Consider the following 13388-nt stretch of genomic DNA (forward strand, 5'->3'; position numbering starts at 1 on the left):
GCACTGTGTCTCCTGAGACATCTACTACCCCCCAGCACTGTGTCTCCTGAGACATCTACTACCCCCTGTACTGACGCTCCTGAGACATCGACTACCCCCCAGCACTGTGTCTCCGGAGACATCTACTACCCCCCAGCACTGTGTCTCCTAAGACATCTGCTACCCCCCAGCACTGTGTCTCCTGAGACATCTACTACCCCCCAGCACTGTGTCTCCTGAGACATCGACTACCCCCCAGCACTGTGTCTCCTGAGACATCTACTACCCCCCTGTACTCTCCTGAGACATCTACTACCCCCCAGCACTGTGTCTCCTGAGACATCTACTACCCCCTGTACTGTCCCTCCTAAGACATCTACTACCCCCCTGTACTGTCCCTCCTGAGACATCTACTACCCCCCAGCACTGTCTCCCCTGAGACATCTACTACCCCCCTGTACTGTGTCTCCTGAGACATCTACTACCCCCTGTACTGTCCCTACTAAGACATCTACTACCCCCCTGTACTGTCCCTCCTGAGACATCTACTACCCCCCAGCACTGTGTCTCCTGAGACATCTACTACTCCCTGTACTGTCCCTCCTGAGACATCTACTACCCCCTGTACTGTGTCTCCTGAGACATCTGCTACCCCCCAGCACTGTGTCTCCTGAGACATCTACTACCCCCCAGCACTGTGTCTCCTGAGACATCGACTACCCCCCAGCACTGTGTCTCCTGAGACATCTACTACCCCCCTGTACTCTCCTGAGACATCTACTACCCCCCAGCACTGTGTCTCCTGAGACATCTACTACCCCCTGTACTGTCCCTCCTAAGACATCTACTACCCCCCTGTACTGTCCCTCCTGAGACATCTACTACCCCCCAGCACTGTCTCCCCTGAGACATCTACTACCCCCCTGTACTGTGTCTCCTGAGACATCTACTACCCCCTGTACTGTCCCTACTAAGACATCTACTACCCCCCTGTACTGTCCCTCCTGAGACATCTACTACCCCCCAGCACTGTGTCTCCTGAGACATCTACTACCCCCTGTACTGTCCCTCCTGAGACATCTACTACCCCCTGTACTGTGTCTCCTGAGACATCTACTACCCCCCAGCACTGTGTCTCCTGAGACATCTACTACCCCCTGTACTGTCCCTCCTGAGACATCTACTACCCCCTGTACTGTGTCTCCTGAGACATCTACTACCCCCCAGCACTGTGTCTCCTGAGACATCTACTACCCCCTGTACTGTCCCTCCTAAGACATCTACTACCCCCCTGTACTGTCCCTCCTGAGACATCTACTACCCCCCAGCACTGTGTCTCCTGAGACATCTACTACCCCCTGTACTGTCCCTCCTGAGACATCTACTACCCCCTGTACTGTCCCTCCTGAGACATATACTACCCCCCAGCACTGTGTCTCCTGAGACATCTACTGCCCCCTGTACTGTCCCTCCTAAGACATCTACTACCCCCCTGTACTGTCCCTCCTGAGACATCTACTACCCCCCAGCATTGTCTCCCCTGAGACATCTACTACCCCCCAGCACTGTGTCTCCTAAGACATCTACTACCCCCTGTACTGTCCCTCCTGAGACATCTACTACCCCCCAGCACTGTGTCTCCTGAGACATCTACTACCCCCTGTACTGTCCCTCCTAAGACATCTACTACCCCCCTGTACTGTGTCTCCTGAGACATCTACTACCCCCTGTACTGTCCCTCCTAAGACATCTACTACCCCCCTGTACTGTGTCTCCTGAGACATCTACTACCCCCTGTACTGTCCCTCCTAAGACATCTACTACCCCCCTGTACTGTGTCTCCTGAGACATCTACTACCCCCTGTACTGTGTCTCCTGAGACATCTACTACCCCCCTGTACTGTGTCTCCTGAGACATCTACTACCCCCCTGTACGATGACTGCCAATGGCCCCTGGCCTGAGCATAGATGACTTCTTCCTGCCATGACTGGTGGATAAGATGATTCACTTACTTAGTCAAATGTATTTGTTGTAAGTCGCTTTTAATAAAGGCGTCTGCTAAATGCCAGAAATGTAAATGTAGTGCCCAAATAGTTATTCTGTTTCCATAGTAAACCATAGCATGGTATCTATCTACTCTCTTCTACTTTCAAGTGCTCAGTAATACAGAATAGTACTTGTTACTTATTTACTTATTACTTACTGATTATTCAGTGGGGATTTCAAATATCTTATTTTACGGAGGATTAACTGTGTACACTAAACTACGGATGTAGTTAAACTACGGATTAAGAATTCCAAACCTACACTACAGGAGTGAATGGGATGCATTGCGTAACAAGTTATAGCATTCTGATTTTGTCTCCACTCTCCACTATGGGGTGAATCTATTAAGTATGGTTCAATGTTATCCCGCTGTTACACCACACAGTGATATGACACATTATACATAGCTTTTTTACCAATTCAAATTCATAAATCAATTACATTTAGACTTGTCAATAGATGGGAGTACCTGTGTGCAGCCAGTGCAGTCAAGAGAGTGGAGCTGGGGTTATTCCTTCAGTTAAACAGGTCTCCCCAAGCATCAGCGCCAGGTGATGTCTTTGATACCATTTGTATCGAGTCCCATGGCTAACTCAACCTTTCTCCTTCATTGTTTCATCTCCCACGTTGAAGTGCCCTTTCTGTCCAAGGGCGTCTGTGTTGCTGAGTTCCTGTGTGCGTCTGTGTGGCTGTGTGTCATGCACCAGCACGCGGGTTGCAACTTGCCATGTCGGTCTCATTTCCTCTTCAAGTGTGCAGCACAACCCTTTAGAGAATGAGGGAAACTGAGGGACAGAAAAGAAAACATTGACAGATAAGCCCTTAAAGAAGAGGCTTAGTAGCCTGCAGCCCCACAGTCAGTCACAGTTCCTAGAGCTGTTTGAGATTAGAGTGTTCATGGGCATCCTAGTTGGCACCAAAACATTCCCTGACCAATGCATTCTGATTAGAATGTGAGTTAGAATGGTATTGACAGGGAACGTTTGGTAACCAAAATGGGGAAGTACCACTCACTAAAACAAATATGGCTATTTCCTATCAATATGGATCTATGCTTCTGCTTGTACTTTGTACTACTTGTACCCATTCTCTGGGTATGACCGCTCTGTACATGTATGTATGTATGTATGTATGTATGTATGTATGTATGTATGTATGTATGTATGTATGTATGTATGTATGTATGTATGTATGTATGTATGTATGCATGTATGCATGTATGTATGTATGTATGTATGTATGTATGTATGTACAGGTGCTGGTCATATAATTAGAATATCATCAAAAAGTTGATTTATGTCAGTAATTCCATTCAAAAAGTAAAACTTGTATATTATATTCATTCATTACACACAGACTGATATATTTCAAATGTTTATTTCTTTTAATTTTGATGATTATTACTGACAACTAATGAAGATCCCAAATTCAGTATCTCAGAAAATTAGAATATTACTTAAGACCAATACAAAACAAGTTTTTTTTTAAATGTTGGCCAACTGAAAAGTATGAACACGGAAAGTATGAGCATGTACAGCACTCAATACTTAGTTGGGGCTCCTTTTGCCTGAATTACTGCAGCAAGCAATGCGGCGTGGCATGGAGTCCATCAGTCTGTGGCACTGCTCAGGTGTTATGAGAGCCCAGGTTGCTCTGATAGTGGCCTTCAGCTCTTCTGCATTGTTGGGTCTGGCGCATCGCATCTTCCTCTTCACAATACCCCATAGCTTTTCTATGGGGCTATGGTCAGGTGAGTTTGCTGGCCAATTAAGAACAGGGATACCATGGTCCTTAAACCAGGTACTGGTAGCTTTGGCACTGTGTGCAGGTGCCAAGTCCTGTTGGAAAATGAAATCTGCATCTCCATAAAGTTGGTCAGCAGCAGGAAGCATGAAGTGCTCTAAAACTTCCTGGTAGACGTCTGCGTTGACCCTGGACCTCAGAAAACGTAGTGGACCAACACCAGCAGATGACATGGCACCCCAAACCATCACTGACGGTGGAAACTTTACACTGGACTTCAAGCAACGTGGATTCTGTGCCTCTCCTCTCTTCCTCCAGAGGGACCTTGATTTCCAAAGGAAATACAAAATGTACTTTCATCAGAGAACATAACTTTGGACCACTCAGCAGCAGTCCAGTCCTTTTTGTCTTTAGCCCAGGCGAGACGCTTCTGATGCTGTCTCTTGTTCAAGAGTGGCTTGACACAAGGAATGCGACAGCTGAAACCCATGTCTTGCATACGTCTGTGTGTGGTGGTTCTTGAAGCACTGACTCCAGCTGCAGTCCACTCTTTGTGAATCTCCCCCACATTTTTGAATCGGCTTTGTTTCACAATCCTCTCCAGGGTGTGGTTATCCCTATTGCTTGTACACTGTTTTCTACCACATTATTTCCTTCCCTTCGCCTCTCTATTAATTTGCTTGGACACAGAGCTCTGTGAACAGCCAGCCTCTTTAGCAATGACCTTTTGTGTCTTGCCCTCCTTGTGCAAGGTGTCAATGGTCATCTTTTGGACAACTGTCAGGTCAGCAGTCTTCCCCATGATTGTGTAGCCTACATCTTCTTCTTCTTCTTTTTATTTGATTGGCGGTTGGCAACCAGCTTAAGGTGCATTACCGCCACCTACTGGACTGTGTGGACTAACACGTTTGGCTATGGCATGTAACTCACTTCATAGTTAACAAACTAACATGTTTGGCTATGGCATGTAACTCACTTCATAGTTAACAAACTGACACGTTTGGCTATGGCATGGAACTCACTTCATAGTTAACAAACTAACACGTTTGGCTATGGCATGTAACTCACTTCATAGTTAACAAACTAACATGTTTGGCTATGGCATGTAACTCACTTCATAGTTAACAAACTAACATGTTTGGCTATGGCATGTAACTCACTTCATAGTTAACAAACTAACACGTTTGGCTATGGCATGGAACTCACTTCATAGTTAACAAACTAACATGTTTGGCTATGGCATGTAACTCACTTCATAGTTAACAAACTAACATGTTTGGCTATGGCATGTAACTCACTTCATAGTTAACAAACTAACACGTTCGGCTATGGCATGTAACTCACTTCATAGTTAACAAACTAACATGTTTGGCTATGGCATGTAACTCACTTCATAGTTAACAAACTAACATGTTTGGCAATGGCATGTAACTCACTTCATAGTTAACAAACTAACATGTTTGGCTATGGCATGTAACTCACTTCATAGTTAACAAACTAACATGTTTGGCTATGCCATGTAACTCACTTCATAGTTAACAAACTAACATGTTTGGCTATGGCATGTAACTCACTTCATAGTTAACAAACTAACATGTTTGGCTATGGCATGTAACTCACTTCATAGTTAACAAACTAACACGTTTGGCTATGGCATGGAACTCACTTCATAGTTAACAAACTAACACGTTTGGCTATGGCATGGAACTCACTTCATAGTTAACAAACTAACATGTTTGGCTATGGCATGGAACTCACTTCATAGTTAACAAACTAACATGTTTGGCTATGGCATGGAACTCACTTCATAGTTAACAAACTAACATGTTTGGCTATGGCATGTAACTCACTTCATAGTTAACAAACTAACATATTTGGCTATGGCATGTAACTCACTTCATAGTTAACAAACTAACATGTTTGGCTATGGCATGTAACTCACTTCATAGTTAACAAACTAACATGTTTGGCTATGGCATGTAACTCACTTCATAGTTAACAAACTAACATGTTTGGCTATGCCATGTAACTCACTTCATAGTTAACAAACTAACATGTTTGGCTATGGCATGTAACTCACTTCATAGTTAACAAACTAACATGTTTGGCTATGGCATGTAACTCACTTCATAGTTAACAAACTAACATGTTTGGCTATGGCATGTAACTCACTTCATAGTTAACAAACTAACATGTTTGGCTATGGCATGTAACTCACTTCATAGTTAACAAACTAACATGTTTGGCTATGGCATGTAACTCACTTCATAGTTAACAAACTAACATGTTTGGCTATGGCATGTAACTAACTTCATAGTTAACAAACTAACATGTTTGGCTATGGCATGTAACTCACTTCATAGTTAACAAACTAACATGTTTGGCTATGGCATGTAACTAACTTCATAGTTAACAAACTAACATGTTTGGCTATGGCATGTAACTCACTTCATAGTTAACAAACTAACACGTTTGGCTATGGCATGTAACTCACTTCATAGTTAACAAACTAACATGTTTGGCTATGGCATGTAACTCACTTCATAGTTAACAAACTAACATGTTTGGCTATGGCATGTAACTCACTTCATAGTTAACAAACTAACATGTTTGGCTATGGCATGTAACTCACTTCATAGTTAACAAACTAACATGTTTGGCTATGCCATGTAACTCACTTCATAGTTAACAAACTAACATGTTTGGCTATGGCATGTAACTCACTTCATAGTTAACAAACTAACATGTTTGGCTATGGCATGTAACTCACTTCATAGTTAACAAACTAACATGTTTGGCTATGCCATGTAACTCACTTCATAGTTAACAAACTAACATGTTTGGCTATGGCATGTAACTCACTTCATAGTTAACAAACTAACATGTTTGGCTATGGCATGTAACTCACTTCATAGTTAACAAACTAACATGTTTGGCTATGGCATGTAACTCACTTCATAGTTAACAAACTAACATGTTTGGCTATGGCATGTAACTCACTTCATAGTTAACAAACTAACATGTTTGGCTATGGCATGTAACTCACTTCATAGTTAACAAACTAACATATTTGGCTATGGCATGTAACTCACTTCATAGTTAACAAACTAACATGTTTGGCTATGGCATGTAACTCACTTCATAGTTAACAAACTAACATGTTTGGCTATGGCATGTAACTCACTTCATAGTTAACAAACTAACATGTTTGGCTATGCCATGTAACTCACTTCATAGTTAACAAACTAACATGTTTGGCTATGGCATGTAACTCACTTCATAGTTAACAAACTAACATGTTTGGCTATGGCATGTAACTCACTTCATAGTTAACAAACTAACATGTTTGGCTATGGCATGTAACTCACTTCATAGTTAACAAACTAACATGTTTGGCTATGGCATGTAACTCACTTCATAGTTAACAAACTAACATGTTTGGCTATGCCATGTAACTCACTTCATAGTTAACAAACTAACATGTTTGGCTATGGCATGTAACTCACTTCATAGTTAACAAACTAACATGTTTGGCTATGGCATGTAACTCACTACTCCCAGCAAGCAAGCATGTGGCAGCACGTCCCGCCATCCAGCTGGGCTAGCAAACACAAACACAAACACACGACTTCTCACATACTCTTGTCTTCAGTCTCAGCACTGTCTACGCACTTTGTCCAACACAAAAACATGTTCTACAGGGAACGATGTGGCAGCAAATTAGTTCAACAGCAGACATTTCAACCCTAACTTTGTGATCATCAACTCCATCCTCTCTAAAGCGCGACCCGGCATCATTACTTGGACACACAACATGTCGAGATGTTCACCTTCACACACGTGTGCCACCCACGACAGGAACCGAACGAACAGCTGGCAGATCAGCCTGTGTAGCCTACAGAACTTTAGGTTATTTCCATAACCCCGGTTCTCTGAGTAGTATTCGTGAGTATCTCACTGGCTGGCCCAGGCGACGCTTGTGTCACGAGGGACGGGACCCTCCACCTATATAAGGCTTACACACGGCGTCTGTCGTCATTCAAAACAAGCAACCTCTTTCTCGCTTCTAAAGCAAGAAGGGTGGTCCGGTGAGATACTCACGAATACTACTCAGAGAACCGGGGTTATGTAAATAACCTAAAGTTCTCTTTCATAGTATTCGTTTCGTATCTCACTATGGGAATATACTTACTCCCGTATTGCCAGACCTGCCTGTAAAACGACAACTGTCCCAGAATGGACCCTCACACTCTAGGAACTACGTCCTAAGAGGAACCCAAACTGAGGACTGAGTGTGATAGCGTTGGAGCCGTAACATCCAACCTAAAAAATCTAGCGAACGTGTGGGGCGAAGCCCAGCACGCCGCCGCACACACCTCCTGAATAGACACCCCTTTAAAGAGTGCCCAGGAGGTCGCCAAACCTCTAGTAGAGTGCGCACATAAGCCCGCGGGGGGCTGTAGACCCTTACTAGAGTAAGCCAAGGCAATAGCCGCCACTACCCAATGGGAAAGGCGTTGTTTCGACACTGGCTTTCCCGTGTGTGGATTCGCCCAGGATACCAACAACTGGTCACCTTTCCTGCAACCCTGAGTCCTGTCTATGTAAACACGCAGCGCGCGGACAGGACATAAAGTATGCAACCGCCTGTGCTCTTCCGAGGCAAAAGGCGGGGGATAGAAGGCAGCCAACTCTATAGGGGTGCAAGAGCCTATAACCTTCAGAATAAAGGCTGGGTTAGGCATCAGACTGACCCTAGAGTCCCCTGGGGAGAACTTTGTACACTCTCGGTGCACCGAGAGCGCATGGACTTCACCTATGCGCTTAGCCGAAGCCAAAGCAAGCAATAGGACCGTCTTTAGCGTTAACACTTTCACCTCCACCTGATCCAGCGGTTCGAACGGTGGGCAGGAGAGAGCATCTAGTACCATAGGGAGGTCCCATGAAGGAGCTAACGGCCTAGACGTAGGCAATTTCCTTCGGGCCCCTTTCATAAACCGGCACACCAACGGGTGCTGGCTTATCGACTTTCCACCCAGGCCAATATGACAAGCCGAAATAGCTGCCAAATAGACCTTAACGGTTGAGAAAGCCTTACCCCTCTCAATCAAGTCCTGTAGAAATGACAGAATAACTGTCACAGAACACTGAAAAGGGACAGTGTGTGACTCTGAGCACCAAGTCTCGAACACACGCCACTTATGCCCATACAACTTTCTAGTTGATGAGGCTCTGGCGCACTGAATAGTGTCGATCACCCCTTGGGGAAGACCCACTAGTGCAAGGTTGAACCCTTCACGGGCCAGGCCCACAGAGACAATCTCTCTGGGTGGGGATGGAATATCTCCCCCCGCGCCTGGGTCAGCAGGTCCCTGCGCAGCTGTAGTTGCCATGGCGGACCGGATAGGAGATGAAAAATCTCCGCCAACCAGTGCTTTCCCGGCCAACGCGGGGCTATCAGCACCATGGACAGATCTCCTTCCCTCACTCTGGCCAGAGTCGGGGGAATGAGTGCCACCGGTGGGAACGCATACAGGAGGGTCCTCGGCCACTCGTGCGCTAATGCGTCCACTCCCAGCGGGGCTCCCCGATCGCGCAGAGAGAAGAACAGGGGACACTGGGCGTTCTCTGCCGTAGCATAAACGTCCACGGTCGCTTGACCGAATCGTGACCAAATCTGTTTCACTACTTCGGGGTGAAGTCTCCAGTCTACGTACAGTGGGTTGCCCCTGGACAACAAATCTGCTCCGTAGTTCAGAATGCCCGGTACATGGGTTGCTCTCAGCGACCGCATGTGTACACTGCTCCACACTATCAGTCTGTGTGCCATAGTGTGTAACTGGTGGGACCTCAGTCCCCCCTGTCTGTTTACATAGGCAACGACCGTGGAGTTGTCTGTCCTCACCAAAACATGATGTCCTCTCAAGCACGGGAGGAAATGTTTCAGGGCCAAGTGAACAGTTAGCAGTTCCAGGCCGTTTATATGGGTAGAACGTAAGTGCGGGTCCCAACCCCCGTTTATTGTTCTCCCTTCGAAAGTGGCACCCCAACCTCTCAGAGAGGCGTCCGTGGTGATTACTTTTCTGTTCAGGCCAGGTCCCATAGAAACACCCTGTGTTATGAAACCTGGGTCCTTCCACTGGTGCAGAGCCAGTGAGCAATCCCTGGAGACCCTCACACGACGGTGACCGTCGCGGTGGGGGTCCAGGCCCAGAGAGGCCACCCAGCGCTGGATGCCTCTCATGTACAGGCGCCCCAGGGGTATGGCCACCACAGCGGAGGCCATCAAGCCTAACAACCTCTGGCATTGTTTGAGGGTAACTATGTTGCCCCTGCGAAACAGCGCTATAGTCGCGCGCATCGTCTCCACTCTTTCTGGAGACAAAAACGCCTTGGCTCGGATAGAGTCCAGTGCGAGCCCTATAAACGCGATGCGTCGAGAGGGTGTCACCATGCTCTTTTCCATGTTTATTCGGAACCCCAGACTCGTTAGGTGTTCCGAAATGACCGCTGTGTGACGCGCCGCCTCCTCGCGGGAGGTGGCTGCCACTAACCAGTCGTCGATATATGTGGCCACTCTGATACCCCTCTGTCTGAGAGGGGCCACTGCTGCCTCGGTGCATTTTACAAACACCCTTGGGCTTAGTGACAGGCCGAAGGGAAGGACCACATATTCGTACGCTATCCCTTGGAAAGCGAATCTCAGATATATCCTGTGTGGAGGATATATCGGAATGTGGAAATAAGCGTCCTTCAGTTCGATTGATGTGAACCAATCCCCTGCTCGTATGAAACTTAGCAGGGAAGAGTGTGTCAACATCCTGAATTTGTATTTTCTGAGATGCTGATTCAAGACGCGGAGGTCTTTTCTTTGGGACCAGAAAATACTTCGAGTAGAAACCTCTGTGGGTCTCCTCGAGAGGTACAACTGTTATAGCTCCTTTCTCCCTTAGAATGGAGATTTCCTCCAGGAGAATATTGGCTCGTTCGCCCTGAGCTTGAGAGTACAGTATTTCTCTGAATGGGGGTGGAGCGACACAGAATTGGACCCTGTAGCCCCTTCGTAGTGTCCTCAACACCCAGTCTGACTGTGTGCAGTCTGCCCATTCCTGCTGATGCGTGGAAAGCGGGCTGACTGGCCACCTCGTCACATGCGAGTTGTTGGCGCCCCCTTGTGGTCGGGGCGCGCAACAGTCGCCTAGCGTGCCTTCCCGCGCTTTGATTGATTGATTGAAAACTTTATTAGAAGATTTGCAGAAGTAGGTACATGAGAGTACATATTACATACAAGGTCAACTAAAAGGATAAAAACCCAAGAAAGCCACTGGCTTATTTCAATTGGGGTCCTTGATTTTCAATTCATCGTTACATGTAAGACAGACAGGAAAAGAAAAAAAAAACTAGTACTATCTACAAGATAATACAGACAAATAACTATTACTATCTACAAGATAAAAATACATCCATCATGGGAAGAACAATACTAGATATACAATACAACAAAACATCAGGTATGTACAGCGGGTAGGACAGGTGGGGACATACACCACAGGTGGGGGCGGGGGACAAAACACAAAGTATGTACAGTGGGTAGTTCGGGTCTTTTAATCTGATTTTTGATTTAGAGGGTCCAGTTACGGATTGCAGCCTCCTGTAAATGTTTTTTGAGAGTGGTTTTGAAGGTGGGCAGTGTTTTGCACTCCTTTAAGATTATAGGAAGGGCGTTCCACATTTTTACTGCATAGTTTGCAAACGAGTTTAACCCCTTGTTTGTGGTGCAACGCGGTTGAACGTGGTTCGTGGAGCTTCCTCTGGTGTTGTATGTGTGGACGTTGTTCACTTTTTGGAAGTATGTTGACAGGTACTTGGGTGTCTTTGTGGTGTAGCGTATCTTGAAGACCAGGCCCAGTGCAAGCTGCTGCACTCTGTCAACTACTCGTAGCCAATCAAGGCTCAAAAAATGAGCAGCGGTTAGATGTGTCCTAGGGTTGAGGCCTAGCAGAAGCCTAACCAGTTTATTTTGGGCTGTCTGGAGTCTTGTTTTATGGGCCTTTGTGGTTCTATAGTACCATGATGTTACGGCATAGTCGAAGTGACATTGAATGAGAGCTCCTGATAGGGTCCTCAGTGTGTTTTTACTGACAAGTGAGGATATCCTGTACAAGAATCTAGTTCTATGGTTCACTTTTTTGATTACTTTTGCTGCCATTTTATCTCCGGAAAGATTTGCCTCTAAGATGGAGCCCAGGTATGTAATATCCTCTTTTCTTGTGATATTAATGTTACCCACTTTTATTTTAAAATTTTCAGCCTTTCTGAGTTTAGATGGGGATCCGTATAGGATGGTTTCAGTTTTACCTAGGTGTATTGATAGTTTATTGTCAGCTAGCCAGATGCAGATTCTACTCAGTTCAGTGCTTAGCGCTTTTTCCACCTGCAATATGTCCCTGTCAGAGACCAGCAGAGCCGAGTCATCCGCGAACAGGAACAAATTGCAATCACATGCTGATGACATGTCATTCACATATATTAGGAACAGTAAAGGTCCCAATATGCTTCCTTGTGGAACGCCGCAGGTCACTGGGAGGGGGGGGGACAGTGTTCCGTTCACACTAACCACCTGTTCCCTCCCCTCTAAGTAGGATTGCATCCAGCCCACCGATGTTCAATCGAACCCAATTGCTTTCAGTTTATCTAACAATATGTGGTGATCTACTGTGTCGAAGGCCTTCTGGAGGTCCAGCATGACCATGCCGCAGTACTTGCCCGAGTCCACCTCATGGTTGATGTGGTCGTTCAAATAGAGAAGGCATGTGTCAGTGGAATGGGATGTTCTGAATCCAGATTGAAATTCATACATCAGATTTTTTTCGGTAAGGTACCTATCAACCTGTTCATAAACTATTTTTTCCATAAGTTTCGAGATGGAATTAAGAATAGAAACAGGTCGGTAGTTGCCTGGGTCTAATTTGCTTCCTTTTTTATACAGTGGGGTTACCCTTGCTATTTTAAAGTCAAGGGGGACGTGTCCCTGTTTGATGGAGAGGTTTATTATGTGGGTGATGATTGGGGTAATGGAGGCAGCTGAGTCTTTTAGAAATCTGGCTGGAATATTGTCATGGCCCGTGGCCTTTTCTGAGTGTAGAGCGCCCAGCTTTTTAAACACCTCATCGTTTGACACCATGGAGAGTTTAAAATCATCTTTGCGTACACCCAGTTTATTGTAGAACGCACGGATGTGCTCTACACCATAACGCCCTGAGTGGGGTGGTAGATTGTTAACTAATTTAGTGGCTATGGTTGTAAAGAAAGTGTTTAAGCACTTAGCCACATCCAGCTTGTCTGTAAGGAGAGAATCTCCAGATTTTATGCTGATGTTTGTAGACCTGGTTTTGAGTTTTTGACTGCAACCTAGTTGGCTATTAAGTAGCTTCCACAGGTCACGTGGTTTGTTTAAGTTTTCTTCGATTTTGTTATCGAGGTATTCTTTCTTAGCAGATTTGGTCATGGTAATTACCTGATTGCATAGTTTGTTGCATTGTTTTTTAATTATCTCAAAGTGGGTTTTGTGATCTTCGTTTAAGTGTTTCACTAATTTTGATTTGCATTTTTGAACTTC

The sequence above is a fragment of the Nansenia antarctica genome, assembly GCF_963989245.1.
Source record: "Nansenia antarctica genome assembly, chromosome: 11".
In the NCBI taxonomy this organism is placed as follows: Eukaryota; Metazoa; Chordata; class Actinopteri; order Argentiniformes; family Microstomatidae; genus Nansenia; species Nansenia antarctica.